Source organism: Corvus moneduloides, chromosome 1 (genome assembly GCF_009650955.1).
Source record: "Corvus moneduloides isolate bCorMon1 chromosome 1, bCorMon1.pri, whole genome shotgun sequence".
In the NCBI taxonomy this organism is placed as follows: domain Eukaryota; kingdom Metazoa; phylum Chordata; class Aves; order Passeriformes; family Corvidae; genus Corvus; species Corvus moneduloides.
The window spans coordinates 47443541-47465337 of NC_045476.1; the positions used below are offsets into that span (position 1 = coordinate 47443541).

Below are 21797 nucleotides of genomic sequence, written 5' to 3' on the forward strand. Positions count from 1 at the left end.
TTTGTAAGGAGCGCTGCCACCTCACAAGTAGACGCTGCATGTTGATAAAGGCAGGAATCTTCAAGCTAACTTACAATAAAAAACATTTGGCTCTTAGCTTTTAGTCATAACTGCATGATCTACACTTTTTAATATGTAGGATTGGCTACGAGAACCTCTTTTGTAATACTGCAGCTATCTCACGTGGACTGTATTGGAAGAAAATTATGGAGAAGGCTGCAACACTTCCAATACATCAACATATGTTACTTGGAGGCCTCTGTTCCTTGGTTAAAGGCTGTATTTAATTAAACTCTCATTATATTTATATATATATATATTTTTAATATATATATAAAAATAATAGATATATTAAATAAATATATATAATATAGTATATATATTATACATATTATATAAAAAACCATGGTCAGCAATTTCACACAATAGCTTCAGAACATGCCGAGTTCATGGATTTCCACATAATAATCTAAATAAACTCTGAATTAAAACAAAAAAAGGAGTATCATACTGATCAGCTCTAGTGTCTGTAAGAGCCAGGCAAGAGGGAAATGCTACAAAGGATCCTTAAGACACATGTGACCTTTCTCCACTCCTTTAAATATACATGCCTATAATTGGAAGAGAAGGGTCTGAACTACTCCTGAGGGAAAGAAATAAAAAGATACAATTCAAAAAGCTGGCAATAGGTGGAGGAGAGAAGCCTGTATGTTTAACCTCAGTTTCCTAAGACAAGAAGCAATGTAAATCTTTCGTTGACTTAAACATCACAAAACAGAATCAAGCCCAACAATTGTAGAATTTATTGCAAAAAAAGAGAAAAAATCCCAAACCCTGCCTGTTCTAGTCCATCTCCCTACCAAAGCAAGGTTGTATATTTTTTTTAGTGCTTTCTGTATTCTAATTTTAGGTGTCCCAAATAATGTGGCTTTTATTATTTCCCTTGGGAAGCTCTTTCCCAAATAACTCTTTTAGTTCAAATTGCCTGACACGCAGCCTAATTTCTCCTTCTCTTAGTTTGATCCCATTTGCACTCCACTGCAGATGACTCTACCTTGTTCCAAGCAAAATAGTTTCTTCTACTGCTCAGCATCAGCTTTGTGGAATATAAGAATTTTAATTCAAAAGTACATTTACAAGGACTTGTTATACTTTTTGAGTTGTTTTACTTCTCACAAGGCAGTGAACTTCTCATCAGTCAGAGAATATTATTACTCTTCTCTGATCTCAAAACAATTGGTCTTCTTTTGTTCTGTTGGTAAGGATAATTCTAAACCTGGTAATTTCAGGTGTTACAGATTGTTCCTTGTGTGTTCTCACCACACATGCTTGAATAGCAGCTGGGTTTAAGAACCACACTACAGTGATCAATGTAAGAACTCAATCTCTACATTTCTGAAGGCCCAAATAAAGTCTTCACCCAGACTTTAATTTTAAAGTGTCAACGAGACAGAGGAGGTGAAGATCTTTCTTCCTCATGGACTGCTCTTTCAATCTTGTCCTGGATTTGCCCGTGGGAAACTCAAAACCTCTGCCTAAGCTTTTCTGTAGCTTTGTTCTCACTTTGCCCAGCTGCCAGACATGCACAAACTCTGATCCAAACGCTTCCCAAAAGTCTCCTCCTGAAGTGTCACTGCCACAGCAGCAGTGCAGGGCTCACACTAAAACAAAATCCTGATGGGAGCAGAGAGCCACACTAAGAAACAGTGGATTTTGGACAGCAGTTGACATGTCTCCTGCCACACTGACATTCAGCAGAACCACCACAGGTGTGCCTGCAAAAACTATTCTAAAATACCTTCACCCATCAAGGAAAGGAAATGCATGAAACAGCTGTACCTTCAATTTAGTACAATGTCTAGAAGGGGAAAAGACAGAGGGAAAAAAAAATCACAATTATTTAAATGTGCATAATATGCATTAATGCATTAAATTCTAAATAGGGGTATTTTTTAAATGGCCAATGTCCTTAGGTCTTTAGGTGGTATAGTCATTAATATGAAACAACACAGTTGGAATTGAAAATCTGACTCTTATAACCAAATTGGAGAAAGGACTGCAAAAAAACTGATTCATTATTACTGGATTTACAATCACTGCAGCTGTACACTCTGAAGTAGGTAATACAGCTTTGGGGAAATGTACAGGTTTTCTTCCTTCAAAGGAGAGGCTGGGGTGGATATTTCAAAGGTGTGCAGGAAACCTAATCTATAATATTGGTCTTATTTTCTTGACTAAAAACTGAAGAAAAAAGTAGACCACAAACTGGTTTTATCTTTTAATCAACTTTTATATAATAAAATACGATTTCCTCATTAACTGTACTGTTCTGAGTTACAGCTTTTAAGTCCTTATATTTCAACAGAAAAGTCAAATAATTTCAAAATCACTTGTGAAAAAACAGCATCACTAAGCATCTGCTCAACTTTCATGATCTGAAAAGTAGACAATGAGTGTAGTAGTGTGCCCATTTGCTCCTGTGAAACATCACTGAAGAACAGCTGAAATCATTGGTATGTCCACTCCATAGATCTTTTAAAGACAATACAACACGTGTAGATGCAGGGAAGATTAAAAACAGAAGAGTAGATGTGTGTTACACAGATCAACTTTCCTGCTGTCACTATCACACAACTGGAAAAGACTTGAAAAAAGCTTCTGTTTGGAATGTTCTGGTCTAGATTCTAATTTTAAGAGAATCAAACCATTTAATTTTTAAGCATTGGATGCTACATCTTTTCTTCTTTTTAGAGTGTTAATGACATTTTGTGTTTAGAGAACAGAACAAGGAAGAATCAAGGTAGAGCCTCTGAATATCCTGTCTCTTTTTCACCCTGCAAAGATAACCCCATTCACAAAAGAGCTGATAGTCTCTGCTGCATTTGAGACATTTAAGAACTGTGCAAAAGTGTCAAACTGTTAGAACCTTCATTTACAGAAGAAAGGCAAACACCCATACACATACCAATCTTACTATATGTATATTAAGACTTTCACATGTATATTCCTACAGCTGACTAAGAAAACTCCAGCCTTTCACCATCTCCTAACAGTTGTACACCTGAACTGTGTACAACTTGAGAGAAATTTCTGCTCTCGGTCACCACTTACATCACTGCAACTAAAGGCAGAATCTGGCTTTTTCAATTTCATTGGAATGTGCAAACCTTAATGAAGGGCTCTTTCTCCATTAAATACCTGATGAAACACTTACAAGCAGCACTGGTCTTCTACAGGGTCTGCAGGATTGTCTCAAAGCACGTAACAGTATCCTGAATTTAAGCCAAGGACCGTAAGTTTCCCTCAGCTTGGACTATTTCCACCACCCTTAATGCAGTTAAGGGCTGCATCCCCTTTCTGCCTGAAAAAAACCCAGCATGATTCTTACTCTGTCAGAAGCCTGATAAAATTGCCACAAGCTGTCCAGGGCTGACCCAGCAGGACAGGAATTTGAAGACGCCTTGCTTCCATGTGTGCTGTGAGCAGATCTCTGCTGGGCTCCCTATGGGGCTGAGGGCAGAAATTACAGTGCTATGGCTTGACAAACCTCCCTTCAGAGGCAAAGCTGCACAGATGACTTCACATCCCTACATATGACTATTTCAGGGTGTAGCTTCCTCTGCTCCATGGGGATCTGCCATAGATGACTGATTGTAAGGGAGCAGAATAAGAGAATTCATCATCCTCTTTCAAATAAAGAGTAAAAGAACAACACATACCAACAAGAAATATGTTGTGCCTATAGTAGTGTTAACCTGAAGTTAGAGAGTCCAAAGACAAATGAGGTAAATTAGAAGTAATTAGGACTTGCACAAAGACATAACTTTTCAAAGGAAACAATTTATATGAAGGGTTTCCTTGAAATTAATACCGCATCATCCACACAAAGACAGACACGGCTTGTTTCACTGCCAGATATACAAACAATGGTGTATTTGATAATAGCAAAGTTAATCATTGGCCTAAGCTAAAGAAAGTGCAGCTCAGTAGAAGTTCAAGGTCACTGCCACATTCTGAAGACAGCTGTTTACTCTTACACTCCTCAAGAGTATCAGTGTGAGCAGCGCTTGATCTCTCTCTGTAGAGGTAATTTGATGTTTCAGGTTAACATTTGCAAGTTCTGAAGCTTCTGCTAAGAAGCTAATTGTATTTTTTCACATAATTATTAATGATATATTCCTTTATAGTTAATCATATATTTATTTACTCTGTATTTGTATAATACAGAGTTATTTGAAAAGTATACCTGTACACAGAATGGTTTCCACAAAAAAAAATTTCAAACATTGTTTAACCAATTTCCTTAACAGAAGAAAGTTTTGCTTTCCAATTAAGTAGCTAGCATCAAAATAGAAAATGCAAACAAGGCAGTATTCAGCATCTTGCTCTTCTATATTTGCTATAGACAGCTCAAACCCTGTTTTAAAATGTCAGTCAAGTGAAAAGAATTTGCAAACGTGGGTATCGGAAGACTAGAGGACTTTAAAAATCCAGTTCTTAAATAATTCTGAAATTTCCACTTTCAACCACATGAAATTTTATCAGAGGTTCTATTTTCAGAGCTTTACATGTAGAAAAGATAAATTTACAGAAACCTGTATGCATGCCACATCAGGCTGATAGCTACCAGCTTAAGAGACAATCTAATACTGGCCATGCAAGAAAAATAAATTTTGCTGTTAAACATGCACCATTCTTTCCTGCAATACAGTATGAGGCCTCAGCATGGACTGTGGTCACCGTATGTGATAAGGAGAACTGTCTTTCACAAGGGATGTAAAACACAATGACCTGCAGGAATAAGTTGCCAGGGAAATCCTCACCTCAAAGAAAGACAGGGAAGCTTTGATTTTGGTTTTCAGTGAAGTTGTGATTACCTAATTACCATTCCAAATCAATTTCCAGTGGTAAAAATGTTAGCCCTAAAGGCCTAACAATTTAAACTGTAACTTCTGAACATGCTTATTCATTCTCACTTTCATGTCCTTTTCTGTCAATCCCATTGAAGCTGCTGTTCCATTTCAATGACATAATTGATAGCTTCATCTCAGATGGTCTTTACACCAAGGTAAGGCTTCCATATTTACAAGTACCTAACTATAAACCCCTGTGTTGTTAAGAAAGCCTTGCTATGCTACCATAATATTGCATTTTTGCTATTTTAACTAACTCATTGTTCTGAAAAAATAATATGCAATATGTTCTCATTGTCCCTTGAGTGTCAAAGCTGATATCAAACTTCCTGTGTGCATAAAGGTGTAAATATGTCTTCTTGTACAGAAAATTGTTAGCTGTTTTTAAAGACGGTGCCCAAAGTATCTAGCTCCAATCTTACATCCATTTACTCAGGAAAATGATTTTACTTTGTACAATGAACAACAAATTGCAGTCATTTTCAATTGCAACAAAAAAAATAATCCCAGACAAAAGATGTTTTGATTTGTAGACCTAGTTCTGAATTGCTAGTAAAACAAAGTTCTCAGAAAAAAACAATATGAATTTATTAAACTGAAGTTTCAACCCTTTAACTTACTAAAGGACTTCATTTGTAATTTCTTGGGAAAGTCATTATATTTACAGAGGAATTTGTGTTTGATACCTACCTGTACACATGGCATAAGCAATGAACATCAGGGATCCGAAAACACTCAACTAACTTTGCTGCCTGATGAAGAAGGAAAATGATTCTAGAGATTAAATGGCAATAGAAGATATTTTTGCATTTGTATCTACTATAGGCACAAAGGAGAAAAGTGGTTTTCTGTGAACAGCTCCCAAGTATACTTTCAGAGCAATCAGTATCTGCTACCATCAGACCAAGCAGGTTAAAGATGAGGACTCACTTGCTCCCCTGAATTCTGGTGTGAGGTTTTATGCTGGTTTTGGACTTCAAATTTCACATTAACCAGTCTGGATCTGGCCCTTCCTCTTTCTTTATTTCACTTTGTGAATATTTCGTCCCTTTTCTAGTGGTTTACCAGTCTCTCCGTTCCCACTCCACTTTCTTTGCCCATGTCACCATTCACAGCACCTGTTGCCTGCTGTTGATGCAAGGCTAGGCGAGAAGAGGCATTTTATTTAAAAGGTAGAGTTGTCTGCCCTGGGGAAAGAAACACTGTGCATGGTGCAAAAGTAAGTAACTCTGCATGATGATACTAGAGCATAATAGCACAGGCTATTAGTACTGAGAAAAAACAGAAGAAATGCAGAGCTAGGCTGATCCAGCTCTGCAAAAAAAACCCAGAAAATGTGATTCTAGGAGATATCAGGATGTATATCCTGACTAGAACTTGTAAGTATTAGTGCCAATGTACAAAGCCCCACCTGATGGATTGGATAAAAGATTGAAGTATTGGAGAAAAACAAGCAGGTAAAACAGTCTGGGCAGAGGAAAGGAGCAAAGCAACCACAGTATACTCGTTCTGCAACTACACCAGGCCTTTGCAGCTCTTGGTACAGCTTGTTCAGAGCAAGCCCAAGTACCCCCACGTGGAACTGCATCAGTTGTCCTAATGTTAAGTTAATGTAAACTCATGATCACTTGATCCAAGAATATTTTGTACAATCTGCTTCTGCATAATTTCCTTGCTACTTAGTCATTTCAAGGCTAAAAACGGCTTTCATTCTGCATTAAATGCCCTGTTAGGCCCCACATCTATCACTCACACAGTACATTACAGAGAGTCTCCACCCCCTCTGCCAATTTACTAACCTAAGGACTAATCCATCTCTTATTTTTTTATGCCAAATTTTCCTTTGTTTTCAGTGGAAGTGAGATCAGTTCTTTAGGGTATAAGTCTGAAAATATTCAAAGAAACACAATCTACATCAACAGAAGTAACATCTCTAACGTGTTAAGCTGTTCACACTCACACAACTGACCAATAAAAGCAACTTTCTGTCCAAATCCCAGGCAGAATTTGACAGATACTTTTGCAGTGATTTACATATCCCCAAGAGGAGCAAACATTCCCTCTGAAAATAAGTTGCTAAAGCCCCAGTCTGTTTTCCTGGTATGTAAGCCTGGCTTGCCTTTTATGCGCCTCATGGTTTTCTTTATGTGTCTACTCAACTAACACAGCAGGTCTATAGATTTTGAACAGATATAGGGTTATTTACTTTCTTCTTTAGCACATTAAAAATGTGTAACTGACTTGGACAAAAGCCAAAAACCTGTCAGGACTGTTTTATACACATCAGTAGTGCTGGTGCATACATATTTTTCTCTCACACAAAACTATGCCAGTTAGGAAAGAAATACTATAATAGCTTTAAACAATAAAGTACAAAAGAGGAACGAAAAATCCCAAGACCTTCTTTGTGATCCAGTACCATATTCTGTTCTCCTCCTTTTTTTTTTTTTTGTTACTTATGGAAAACATGATAGAGAACTAGGAAAACTTAAATGGTACAGCAGTCATTTACAGACCTGTGTATGGCTCGTGAAAGAGACCAGCACAAAGGGGTTACTATCTCTGAACTTACTCATTCACTTCATTCATTTTACCCCTCTCTTATGAATGAAGCAGAAGCACTGTAATTTATAGCCAACACTTCCATTTGTCAAGGCAGACACTGCAGTTGCCACCAGTGTAAATGAAGGTTGTAGAATATCCATTACACAGAAGCTGCAGAGCAGACACAGTTTGTTTAGTATTCTTAGACACTTGTAAGAGCAGGGTCAAGACTGAGCAAGTGCTTTCACGCTGAATTTTCTGTTCTTATGCTTAGAGAACTTAATCTTGTAGGGACTTTTGGCCCAGTTTTCCTCTGCTTTTCACTTCAGCACTTAACACTGTAGCTATAGCATAGGTGCTGTGCTGCTCTGCTCTGCCTGGGCTGGCTACAGAGTGACACCATTCGCACCACAGAGGGTTATATATATCTATTTGTACAATGGTGAAAGCTGACACAGGGTCAATGCAAAGAAGATGCATGATCTTATTTGAGAGAGAGATATTTCTGGTAGTGAAATCTGTTTCAGCTGTTGTTTCAATTACCGTGGCATGTTTTCGCATCTCCCGAAAATCCTTTAGCTGTTTCACATACTTTCAAAGCAATGAAAAGGCAGCTTTACAGCTGTCATGTATGTAATACTGAATGAGTCCACTTCATAATACTCAGAAGTCAAATTAAGGTGGGTGTGCTCAAAAAAATACAATTTTGTCTAAAAATACAGTTTCTTTCTTTCCAATCTGGAAACCCCAAGGACATTTTTTTCTGTTTGCAAATATAACACTCTTTATATCTCTGTTCATCCTGGCTACAAAGCCACCAGAGAACCCTGATGCAGAATGACCGCAGATAAAAAAGCAACTGTGAAGTACCATGAAGGTTTTGCTACTATAAGCCCGTTTTCAGAAAGCTTCAGTCTTTCAAAGACAGTAACTACTTTGTGTAAGAACACAGACTAATTGAGGAAGATCTATAAGAACAGTGTTAAAGGCATTCCAGAAAGCTGCATCTCAAAACTGCGTAGCAGCCACTGGTAACTCAGTGTAATGTGAGTACTAAAGACTTCTAGATAAAAGACTTTACTGGATATCTCACTTGATTATTATGTTTATTTAGATACTAATTTCACATACACTCTGAAGAAGACAGGAATCTTTATTCTGGCATAGCAGAGCCAAATATTTCCCCAGAGTTTCAACTTTTCATCTGTGATCTCATTTATTAGAGCTTAAATGAACTGCATAAAATACGCACATAATAATGCAGCAGATGCTCACACACATGCAGGATCAGTAACTTACAGGGCAAGAAAGCTGAGCTGAGCCTGTCCAGTCTCACCTACTCTGCATGACTGAACAGAATTTGTCCCAGTCACAGAGCACAGAGAAGAAAAGCTTCCACAAAAGCAAATGCTTCTGAAAAAATAATGTAATTCTTATCTGTGAGTTATGAATTACAAAGAGATTTGATATCAATATTTTCAATGTTTTGCTTCTCTTTGGAGCTAAAGTATTTAAAAATATTAATATTAAACTTTTTAATACTTAACATAAGTTAATATTTATTTTAGATGTAAAATACTAAATTGTGTTATTCTACTTCGGAGTTCTCAACATCTCTCTCTTAAAGTGTGCAAATATTTTTCTATTTGTTATGACTAAGATACTATTTTCTGTTCAAGGCCTTCTTTTCAGAGGACAATGAGTTTCCCAAAATACTGACCTCATCAGGCAATAAAATTACTAAGTATAAAGATCATCTATTAGCATCTGGCTATATCCTGTTAGGACATTCAACAACCAGTGCTGACTTTCACGGTGTGATTGCTGAGATGTGACACTTCTGTGTTTTGATTCACTGCTAAAAATCAACAATCTAAATACTTTCTGCAAATTCAGATTTAGTAGTCATTATGTACAGACTCCAAATATTGACTGTCTATTCCCCTACTGCAGTAACAGAAATTGAGATGCTACAGGATCTTTGTTTATATTTCCTCTTGTAGGTGCAGAAGGAGTGAGAGAAAAAAAGAGGAAGATGCTTTGTATTATAATACATAATTTGATAAATACAGTCATATGTTGCCCTTTCCAGTGCAGTACAATCACAGAATCTGAATTTCAAGTGCATCTCAATCATTTTCAGGCACAGATCCAAACCACCAAGAACTTGAGCACTGCAGCTAATGAATTAAGCATTGCATCTGCCCCTAAGCAACCAAAGTCTGTATGCAAAGCTGATCAAACTATTTATACACCCCTGTCTTTAGAGAATATATATCCTTGATTAAAAAAGACAAATAAAAGAAGTTTCATACTTAAATTGCAAGCCCCATTCCCTAACCTGCATCTTCTCCAGGAAAAACATCAACTCCCACAGCATTCTTCGTGGTTATGAGTCTAACCCAGATTTTGTCACCATCTACAGCAAAACAGCTGAAGCAGTCTATCAATTTAAAAAAGCACACTCACGCAATCTGCTTTAAGGGTCCCACACTGAGCTTCTCATATGTTACCTTGCACATGGAAGCCGGTACCTGACAGCAAGGCAGACTCAACCCTTCCACTGCACGCAGGGAAATGTCCCGTACGAGCCGTGGGTGGCAGCAGCGTCGGCACCGCCTGCGCATTCCAGCCGGGACACTGTTTTGGGTCACAGGTTCACGCAGCGAACGGGAACCATCCCCACGCACACGGACCTAACAAGTGTCCCAGCTCCCACGGCCACCACGGAATGAAGTTGCATGCATGTCCTTGATCATCTGCCCTATGGCTTGTCCTTCACTACTTTTCAAAACCAAGACAAGTACAAGGCACGTGAACGGAAAATGTTAACATTGATTATACAAACACACGTTGTTAAATAAACAGGAACTTGTGCTGGTCGTACAGATGGAGAAACTGAAAACCCTGATTGTATCAGGAAGCAGTTCAACGACTTGATTCATGCGGCGTGCACAGTAACAGGTATCACTGCTATCGCAATTTCAGCAATATGTCACTGTCTGAATCAGCAGGAGCACTTGCAGACTTTAGCCCGTACATCCAGACTGCTCCACGACCGTTCTGTGTGGAAATCTTCAAACTTTATCTTATATCAATGTTTCCTCTCCTAAATCAGACTTATTTTGCTATCTTTCAGAAATCTCGCTTAGTAATATTCCACTTTCAGGACCAAACAAAATTAAGGCATGTTGGCCTCATGTGTCCTTCCTATTCTCAAACCCCAGAATTTCTTGTGCGACTCAAACCCACCCCGCCTCCACACCCCAGGGATGCGGGCTGTCACATAACCCACCATCTCCATGCCTTTGCAAACTCCGAGCATATCCAAAGAGAAATAAAAAATCCGCATGCTACCCTTTACCAACACAGTCCCTGTCGCTCCGTATTAGCGCAAACAGGCTGATGCGAAAGTCACTAGATTTTAGTCTCAATTTTATCCATGTTAATTATTATTAAATCTTTAAGAGCTTCTTTCCAACATTTCTCCAGCATCCCCCCTCCAATATGAACGTAAGTATTTAATACACAGTAGTTTTCACAGTCAGCCCCGTTTTCTCGGCTGACCTATTCCACCACATCTACTTCAAGGACGAGAACTAGGAAAAAAAAAACTTCTTCCCATCCACCGCCGCCTGAAAACAACCCGTGTTCCTCTGCTTGGCAAAAGAGGAGCAGCACCGCGCACAGCCCGTGCCTGACCTGCAGCCACGCTTCCTGCTCCGCCGCCGGGAGTACCCACATCCCAGGGGCGCGGGTGTCCCGGTCACCCCGCGCCCTCGCTGCCCGCCGGACGGGCGCTGCCGGGGCCGGGGCCGAGCCGCGGCCCGAACTTTGTCCGCCGAGTCGTCTCTGCCCCCGCAGCGCGGGGGGAGCCCCGGCCCGGCCCCAGCGGCGACCGGGGGGAGGCGGCGACCGCGCCCCCGCCTCGACTGACAGAAGCTGTGAGGGAGCCCGGGGACACCGGGGACCCCCAGCCCCGCCGCCGCGCCCCTTCCGCGCCCACCTGCTCGGCGACGGTGCCGTCGGGGCCGGGGCGGCTCCTCCCGGGCAGAGGGCGCCAGTCTCCGCTGGCGGGGGCGGGGGAAGGAGCGCAGGGATCTTAAGATCCTGAGGGGAAAAAGCCCGCCCCGGTCTTCACGAGGGAATAAAAATAAATATATATTTTTAAAAGTAGTAATTTAACACACATGCACACTCATACACACCCCGCCCACCCGCGGGTCCCACTTTCCATCCCCACCCCTGGGAACGCGGCGACTTTGGTGCGAGGGTGAAGTCCAGCTGCAGCCTGGCGCACCCTCCCACATGCTGGTGCCTCGGCAGAGCTAAAGATATTTTTAAAAGCCCACGTGGATGCCACAGTGCTGCCCCATGACACGGAAAAAAGATGGCACTACCTTCTCCCCCTGCCCAAAGACGTCCACCTGCCAAGCCACTTCTGCCCAGCAGTACCGTGAGGGCCTTGCACTTGGAGCTGGCTGGGTGTCCTTGGCTTTTGTACCCCTGATTCTGCACTACTAGAAGCACCTGGAAAAAAAAATAATCTTGTTTTCTTCTGGATTTATTCCAAGGCTGCTTGCAGATGGGAACATTAAGGTCTTGCCCTAATGAGCCTTCCATGTTTCTGTCAGAGCAAGGGAGTTGCAGTGGAGCAGTCTCCCAGACAGCTGGAAGAATGGGGCACCCGCTGATTGTCATGTGTGAGTGCCTCAGGCATGAGGATACTGATGAATAACTTAAAAATCATAATGTGGACTCTGGTCTGCCTGGCAGCCTTTGGATGGTGTTTTCAGGTGGCTGAGAGGCAGACCCATCTTCACTGGATTTCTCTGGAAAACCTGTTTAATTACAGAAATGTAAAATGGGGTTTTATGTTGCCTTGCTTGCTTATGAAACAGTCCGGACAAATCAATGTCACTTGGACCTGAATGATGGCAATGTCAGCCTGAGATTGGTGGAAAGTCAACAATGGGCTGTTGTGGCACTTCTGCTCATCAGGGCAGGGCACAAAAATCAGTGCTCTAGATCTCCATGTCCTGTCTGTCCAGAGGTGTGAGTTTGATTTATTATTCTGAAAATATCCTCCTGATTGCTTGCCAGACTAAGTCGTTTTCAGGCCTAAGTATCTGCCCCAGTTGCTTCCACAGTGGTCAGGTAGCTCTAAACCCATTTCAAGCTGGTCACTAGTTTGAACTGCAAAGCACAAAACAAAACCAAGAGGATCATGCGTAGTGCTCCAGAAAAATCAAAATGTCAGCATTTACTTCAAAAAATACATGTATAGTACCACACTTGAAAATGGCTTTCGTTATTCATGCAAATTAGTCTCAGCTGAGACTTGATTTTAGATTGCTAATGCTGAAATGAACTTTGTCCACCTTTTGGATTAGACAGAAAAAGAACTTCAGAGGAATGAGCTGCAAGAGCTGCAGGAAAAAATTGGTTTTGTCCCATTTCTATGATTTTTCTTTCATTTAATTCCTTTCACTTCCCAACAAGTTCCACATAAGGACTGCAGAATTTGTCCAGTGCAGCAGCAACCATTTCCACCTATGGAGCTGGACTGACCCAGTACAAAGTTTGCACACTGGTCTGGTCTGAAACAGTCAGCTTTGCTGTGGTACATAGTTTGCCCACATTTAATACACTGCAGGACGTACTACTGCCTCTTGGCTAGTTACAGAAACTTGTCAAGCATTATATTTCATTCTGAGAATCCTACTGGATTGCATGCCTGGGAGTTATGAAAGTCTCCTCTTTTTGTTTTGTCTTTTGTAGATGAAAAGGAAAAAGGAAAGAGGTGCTCCCTTTCCAGTTCTGAATCAGAAGGAAGGCACCTCTGGAGTGCACAATGGCAGTGGAAGAGGCCAAAGACTTCTGTACAAACTTCAAGGAGTTCTGTGAAGGCCAGTGCACTGAAACACTCATTTCTTCCTGTTTTCCACATGTAATCCTCCTCCTCCTTCTTCTCCTTCTCCTCATCTTCCTCCCAGCTGTATCCAAGATCACAGGATAATGCAGCAGGGATAAAACTGACTCTGCATTATCATACAGGATGTGCTTTTCCTGGGTTTTATTATCTACCAGTTTATTTGAACTGTTTTAAATACTGCAAACTTGCCTCAAACTTATTTGTCGCTAACACTGATATGTTTTACAATGCAGAGCCATAAATGCAATTTTATTTTCCATACATTCCGTCTGCATAATTATTAAAAATTATGTTGTGTACCACAATTACATTTTAACATGGATCAAAAAATATATCAGTTTCTTTAGAAAAGGAGAATATCTGTGTGTGTCTTAGTCAGGCTACTGGTTCTCTGTAGCTCCTTTGTACCATTTCCCCAGTAACTGTAAGTGTTGTTTTGGGTTTTGTCACAGGTTGGGAACATGTCTCTGAGGTTGATCTGGAGAGGAGTTTCTGAGTGGCTGTGCTGAGCAACATAACAGCCCTGGCCTGTCATCTTTGTATTACAGAACAGACAGCTGCTACACCTGGTACTTTTCTTTCCTTTGCTGTGTCCTGCACAGCCGAACCCCAGCTGAAGGTGCCTTCAGCCTTGTCAGACTTAATGAAAAATTTTACACTCATCCACTTCTGGTCCTGGCCCTTCTGCTGAAAGCCAAATTCATTATGAGCCTATAATTTCTAAAACATTACAAAAGTGTAGTCTAACAAGAGTACAAATGAATGACAGGATAAATCTAAACTAAAACAGAAGGAAGCAGAATCTCTGTCTTCTATATAAAGAGGTCATGGCCGTTAAAGACAGGAGACATGTGAATGGCCTGTGGTGAGCTGCTACAGTATCTGATGGAGACTGAGAGAAATTACATTTTGATTCATTATTTTTTACTTCAAACAAATGAAAATTAGAACAAAACCCCACATATAACTTCATAGGAGTTCCCTCTCATTCATAACTGGTTGATACTAGATGATGATCATTCTTAGCAAATATATCATTGACCATTTCTTCGTTAAAAATACCTTTCTACACTAAAAGTGTTTATGACACTGTCATCTTTAAGGCTCCTCAAAATCCCACACAAGAAAATGAAAAATACCTGAAATAAATGAAACCAAGTAAAAGGAGATAATATGTCCCAAACAGAGAAAGAATCAGTACTGTTTGGCGTGGTTACTGATTTTGAGAACAACAATCTGTGAGGCTTTGCTGGCATGTGTCAACATAAATACTTGCCAAAGAACTGCTTATACTTATCCTAAGTACTTACACTTCTTTTCCCCTCCAGACAATATAAGAAAAAGCTGAAAATCTTCTTAAAGCATTTGTGCCTTGGTATTTTGAATAAGAAGTACATGTAAAGCTTTCTGGTCACTACCGAACACAAACAAAAAATACATAACTTTAACACACACATAAAAAAACAACTTTAAACTTTGATCAAAGAAAATATGAATTGGTTTGTATTTGCCTTTGTTTACGCATGCATTTGTAAAGCATAACAAAAATACCCAGAGGTCAAGGCATTTGTGAATAATGTAAAAAATGGTTGCTGCATATAAATGCGTGAAACTTACAAGCTTAAGGCAAAAATAAAAAAAAGTTGCTTCCTTGCAGGGTGCCATTTGATTACACTTCTTAATAGCTTTCAACATTTGAAAATTGTTACAATAATAGTCTCAGCCATTGTGTTTGATGACTTTGTTATCTTTAGAGCTAACACAATTAACAGAGACATTCCTATGTATGAACAGAGATATTCCCATATATTTGTCTCCAAATATTTACCTTTCCCTTATTATCAGTACAAATGAAGTACTTTCCATAGAGAATTAATAATAGCTCAAAACTTTAATTTTCTCCAATACATTTTAGCAAGAAATTCCTAAAAGTGCACGAATTGCTTGTTACAGAACAATGGAGCCATGTTTACAAATGCAGTTTAGACAGCAATATTGAGGAAAGCCGTAGACAAATAATTAGTAGAGATGATTTCCCTAGAGGGGGATATTAGTGTTTACTTTTTTCAGCGTTTTTAATCCAAATCCTAAACCCTTACTCCTGATCTTGTTGAGCAAGCTGTTTGCTGAGTTCATTGGAAATTATGTCTAAGTATGTTCAGGCTCCTAGTAAATAATTAGTGCCCAATGTCAATTCTTTTGCTAATTGTATTTCTTCCGCTTATTTCTGTTTGTGCTGTGGGATGTCTTAAAAAGTATCTCTTAGGAAAAAAACTTTGGGTTTTCCTCAGTGCTTGGTTCTGCCATTCATTTTCTGCATGACCTCTGTGAAAGTACTTAATCACTTCTAATAGTGTGAGTGGAACAAGAATGCATTCATTAATACTTGTGAGGCTGCCAGATACTATGCTGTTGCAAGCATTTACAGTACCTTAAAAAAAATTATAATTGCACTATCCAGCTGGTTAATGTTTATCCAGTTACTGAGCAGCTAAACAAAAAGCAGAGAGGCAGACCTACTGTTTGCTCTCATCGGTATTGAATTTGAAAGGAATTTTACCACGTTAAAGCTGTAGAATTAGGCAGTAGATGAACTACCATTAGCAGGCCTCTGTAGAGAATAATGAGCTGAAAGCATGCCCGGTGCTACTCTGCAATTAGGGTGAAAAGCGAAATAGGGCAAGAATCAGAATACCATTTCGGGCTCTCACTTTTCAGAGCGTACCCTTTTCACCCCCACCAGGGGGAGCCTACTTGAAGATAATAATTAGGAGGCACAGAAAGTGTGTTCGAAGGGGATGCTTTCCTTTGCCACTTTCTTGAAATAGAAAGATACTTTGTGATCTTTGCAAGACTTTCCCCCCCGGCTACCCCTCCCCTTCTTCCCACCCTTCCCTCTCGAAATTCCTTTTGCTTCAGCTATCACATTGCAGCAGAGAAGCAGCATTAGCGTTTTTCTACATCCCAGGCCTATTATTCTGAACAATTCTGTTTTTAAGCATTGATGTCAAGTACAAGATTTAGCTCAGACCTTACCTAGAGCAGCAAATGGAAGTCTCCTACATCATGGCATGCACAGCTATTAACACTGCATGTGCAACTCAGTGTAATCAAAGTGAGGTGAGAGTCCACATCTGCTCCTCTTGAGTACAAGTGACCAGGTTGTCCTTACGGCTCCTGACAGTAACTCAGGCTTAACTGAGTGTTCCCAGCAAATTATGGTAATTCCTTGTTCTTTGCCTCTAGAGTGCTCCTCTTCCCTGTCTAGTTCCCACCAGTCATACCTGAAATACTGTTCAACTCCTCAGTCCTTAAAATCATGCTTATAAAGAGGGGTCAGTCTGCATTGTTGGATAGTAGGAGGCAGGCAGGTAGCAGGCCTCATGATTTGTTTGCATTAGAAAATTTTCAGCTTTAACATGTGGATATATTATAGAAAATCCTTCAGATTTTCTTTGAAGTAATAATTTGGCCCTTTGTGTCTAAAGAAAAGTATAGCCTTGTTTGAAAATAGGATTTCTCTTTTGAAACTGAGAAATTCTTTACTGTGAGGGCGGTGAGGCACTTGAACAGGTTACCTAGGGAAGCTGTGGATACCCTGCCCCTGGAAGTGTTCAAGGCCACATTGGGTGGGGCTCTGGGAAACCTGGTCTAGTGAGAGGTGTCCCCGTTCATGACAGGGGTGGAACAGAATATCTTTAGGATCCCTTCCAACCCAAGCCATTCTACGAAGTAAATAAAATGTTCATAAATGCCTGTTCAGCATTTCAGCACTTAACAACAAAATCTGAAATTTTATGTTCTGTTGCAAATGGAAAATATTCATGTAATACCTGTAGGAACAAGTAGGCTCACACAGTTCTTTACAAGTGGTGGAATCAACCTTTAAATATATGTTTAAAAGCATTTTTCTCTTTGAAATGTAGTTGCTATCTCTCCCAGCCCACTTACAGTACTTTAGACTCATCGTGGGGATCTGAAGAAGGGAGTGCCCTCTGCTGCACTGTATGCAGATAGGAGTTTCAATCAAGTTAGTAAGGGGGAAAGATTGCACTTGAAGGACTATCATCAAATTCACTGTCAATATTCTCAGCAGCAGTTACTACCACTGTCTCATTTTGCCCAAAGTGATGTTATTATTTAAGTCATTCGATGAGGTAAAATTCAATAATAATTTATTATCATGGGCTACTTCTCAGTGGAGGATTTCTTCTCATATAAAGCAAATACAGGTTATGGTGTGGCATTCAGGAAATATTAATAACAACAATAGGGCAAGACTCAAAAAGATTATAATGGATAATTGCAGGAGGAATGGCTGGAGAGGGAGAAATTAATGTGAATAATTGAGAATAGAACAGACATCATGCAATTGGGAAAAAATAGTAGTCACAAACCATAAGCAAGAGAGTTTCACAGCTGGGAATACAGCGCCAGGAATCTGTTCTTCCTGGCCTAGGCTGCTCTTTGGAAAGGCACTACCTCCACAGAAGGGAGCCTGTGTCAGTGGTGAGGAGAGCCAGAGAAACAAGCTCGCTGAGCGTCAGTGTGCAGAAATGCTGCTGGACTGGAGTCTCAAAGGGATAGGACTTCTCTAGGTACTCCTGGGAGGAACTTGAGTGGTTTCCCTTTGTTTATGTGGTTAATGAAGGCACCAGGATGGAGGTAGCTATTGGAAAGAAGATTGCTGGGAAAGGGAGACAATCAGATAAGCATATGGAGGGAAATAATAATTTCTGTTTGTGTGTTCATCACTTACTTTTCTTTCTCTGTAGTTGTATCCCTTTCAGGCCAGACCTTCAAATTACAGAGCTAGCAGAAAAACGGAAATGAGGAAATACAGCAAGTATCTATGATCAAAAGTATTTCTCTCTCCCACACCAACCTTGAGCTCACTCATGCTGTAGAAAATGCAGGCAGCAGGGAGATCAGTATAGAACAATGCCTTGTGTGTGTTTTCTTTCCATAAAACACTTTAGAAAGTCCTCAGAAAAGGTGGAATCAAATAGGTGGCAGGAGCAGCACAACTGACATTTTTATCTCACTACTTTTTTTAGAATAAAACTTGACAACATGTTGGCAATAAGTATCAAAAGGAGAGGACTGAACTATCTTCATTCTCTTTCTTCTGTAATATTTTTTTTCCTCTTTCTTTTCTCTTTTTTCTCTTTCTTTCCCCCTTTTTATTTTTTTTTTCTATTTATGGCAAACTGACACGATAATTTCTGGGAGTTGGTGGTGTTCCCATAGAAACAGCCTTGATTTGATGATATCACTGCAGGTTGCTGCTGTTATTCTGCTGTGTTCTAATTAAAATAAAATCTTTGTAGATACATTGTATCTAAATCTTCAGATATTTTTTTTCCTATGCAATTGGACTGGTATAATCTCCATTTTTCTTATGACCATGTCCAAACAGGGGCCAAAAGACTCATGATGATCAAGACACTGTTCTCTTTGAAGCAATCTTTCTGTCTCAGTTCTCCAGCATTCATAAAACCCAAGCGGGCTTTTATGCCTAATAATAGTAGTTATAAGTGGCTTTGAGTGATTTATGGGATAAAAGCTGTAACTGTGACGTGCCACTGAGGAGCTGCTTCTTTTACTCAATGTTTAATACTTTGTAATAACAACTGTTTTTGTTTCAGGATCTCAATGCACTTTCCATTATTATGACTTAAAGTGCTAATGAATTCTGCATTAAAAGCCAGATGTAAAAGTATCTGAGATAAAACTCTCCAGAGAAATAGTTCAACTGCCTGCAGTAACTGTCCTGCAAGTTACACAAGGCATAGTATGTCAAAACCACTGTTTTTCATCTTCCTGTTTGCATCCACTTCCCCTGTAGGGCATAGAAAAGGCTTAATTGCCAACTCATCTGTTCAAGATACTGAGATGAAAATAAAATTGTGGGTTTTGTCTGGTTTGTGAAGTGAATGATATTAAAGGATGGAAGAGCAAAGCAGGATTCCTTCGAGTTTGTATGAGTTGAGACAGACCCACTACAGTTCTTATTGATGTAGACAAGGATGCCTCACCTTCTTTGACATGTGAAAACTGCTGTTGCAAAGTTTGCTACCATCTGGTTTGAGATGAAAAAACACCAATAATATAACCCAGCTCTCATTCTCTGATTTCTCCACCTGTGGTAAACCTAGCCCAAATAACCTCAAGCATTGGTGCTTCTCAGTAGAAGGCAACATGGGTAACACCAATAATTTCATCACTCCCTAGGGAAAACAAAATTAATAGTCTTTTGCAGAGGAGATGGTAACTTATAAAAATGCAGAAGTCCCACAAGTGGAAAACATATGCACAGAATTTGGGGCAAGATCTTTTTTCTGCTTTCTCTGTCAGAAACTTGCAATCGAACTCCCTGTTTTTCATGTTATTATTGTGCTTTTTCATTTGGTTTTAATCATATATTTATCAAGTCACTATGTTCATCCTCAGATAAACTCTCATAAGTAGAGAATATTTACCTGAACATGAGGTAAAATGCATCAAAGCTGAACACATTCTTAGAAAATACCGGGACATGAAATGTACCAAGGCAGAGATCACATTTTTATTCTGAGGCTGGAGTGTGGTGTTTATGGTAGGATCAGAGAAAACTGTCTGAGGATCCTTGATATTACAACAGTAAGAGAATACAAGAATAAATGCTCCCTTAGAAAGTGTTGCAGTGTCCAGAACTGCCCAATCAACTCATCTCACAAGCATGGCATGTACTTCAGCTCAAAAGCTAAATGAATAAACAGAACCAGCCCAGATGAAATAAATTCTAATTGAATTTCCAAGGTTAGCACAGACAGTGTGCAGAGGAGCAGCTCAGCACTAATCAGGCTGATTATTCTGGTGTCCAGCACGAGAGGGCTGTGGAATGGGAGATCCTTCCCCTAAAGCAGCTCAGGTAGCTCTCAGGTCCCTTGCCCTCTAGAAGACTCTGCAGTAGGGCAGGTGCTAAACACTGCGGGTGCTCTGGAGCAGCAAACGTGGTGCAGAACATTTCGCCAGCCGAATTAGTCTTGACACAAAGGGCAGAGTGACCCCACAGAAAACGAGCCGCCGGCAAGTTGCTCGCAATCAGCCAACACCTCTGGCTTGTACTGCACTGCCAAGTCTATCCCAGCCAACTGGAAAGTCACTAACAAAGCACATTTTAAATGTTTCCAGGCAACAAGGTCACTATGTCTTCCTCGGTTATGCCATTCTCGTTTTACCCAGCAGGCAACCACTTTGTCTTAAGAGCTAATTTCTGCCTTTTCTTTGCCTTCTAGGACTCTCCAGTGTATTGCATACCACCCTTTTCTCCAGCTGGGGAGTGGTTTTTGGAGGGCTCAATAAAAAGGGAGGGATTTTGATACAGATTTTGCTGAAATCAGAGGTTTCACACAAAGTGGCTTCTACCACAGCTACTGCTTTTAATGTACTTAGTGATCTCTATTTAATGGATCTTTTTTCTCTACTCATCTTTGAGATCATCTATGTCTCTTTCATTCTGATTTGTAACAGATTTCCCCTTTATTTCGCACCTTTCTAAGATTTTCCTGGTTTTAGTTTGTCTTTTGAAGAAAAGACAGAAAAATCCTTTTGATTGGACTGGAAAACTATTATATTTTATGGTTTGTAAATATCCTGAGAATTAAACAAAACTTTTTCTGCAGGATGGTACATTTCTTTGTGAGTTTTTATATATATAGTTTTAAATAAAATGAGATTTATTAGGCAAAAGTGTTGTGCTTACATCAGACTCAGCTTAAGGCATCTCAACAGCATCAGGAAAAATGAATTTTCCTGCCTGGAGATAAGTTCTAGGTTCATTCTACCACAGGAAGGGAGGAAGGGGAAGGACAGGACTATGATGAAAGTTGGGAGGACCGTTCAGGAAAGCCAGACTTGCCGCTGCCAGAAGAAGGGGTGAGGATGCCAGTTGCTTATTCTGAAATGGCTCATTCCCTGCCCTAACCAACAGCCCTGACTAGGTTTTTGGGCCCCAGCTTTGACAAAATGAGAAGCAGGACCATGGCTATCTGTAGCCTGTAGTATAGCTTTTGTTGTCTCTGCTGCTTACAGTTGACCTAAATCTACATACAGCTCTCAGGGTACAGGAAGATGATTCTCAGATCCCTTCCTTGCCTGATTTGGAGCAAGAAATTATATTTAGGTCTGATGTTGTAGGAGAGTGCCTTGGTCATTGATTTAGGGAGTGTTTGAGCTTCTGCTCTTGAAACTCTCCACTTTGTGTATCAACTCTGGTCATCAGAGCTGCCCCTGGAAGATGCACACTAGTGCCTTGAGCTGTACCATTCCTTGCCCTCTGACCTAAAGGACATTTGAACTCTATGAAAAACTCCTGTTGGGAAGACTGAGAAAAAGTGTTGTTTCCATGACTCTATCGCTAA

The 21797-nt window shown here is 40.0% G+C and overlaps 1 protein-coding gene across 7 annotated transcripts in view; it reads right to left on the minus strand.

The window, feature by feature from the left end:
* The window catches only part of WIPF3 (WAS/WASL interacting protein family member 3), a 35100-nt gene extending 23568 nt beyond the window's left edge, over positions 1 to 11532 (minus strand). For 2 of the 7 annotated variants that reach the window (XM_032108909.1, XM_032108869.1), the window contains exon 1: positions 11160 to 11291. The gene's annotated coding sequence lies outside the window, so the exon portion shown is untranslated. Of the gene's footprint in view, positions 1 to 9926; positions 10388 to 11159; positions 11292 to 11463 lie in introns of those variants that run through there. The other 5 variants (XM_032108896.1, XM_032108919.1, XM_032108900.1 and 2 more) reach the window with 5 other exon arrangements.
* Between the last annotated feature and the right edge of the window lie 10265 nt (positions 11533 to 21797).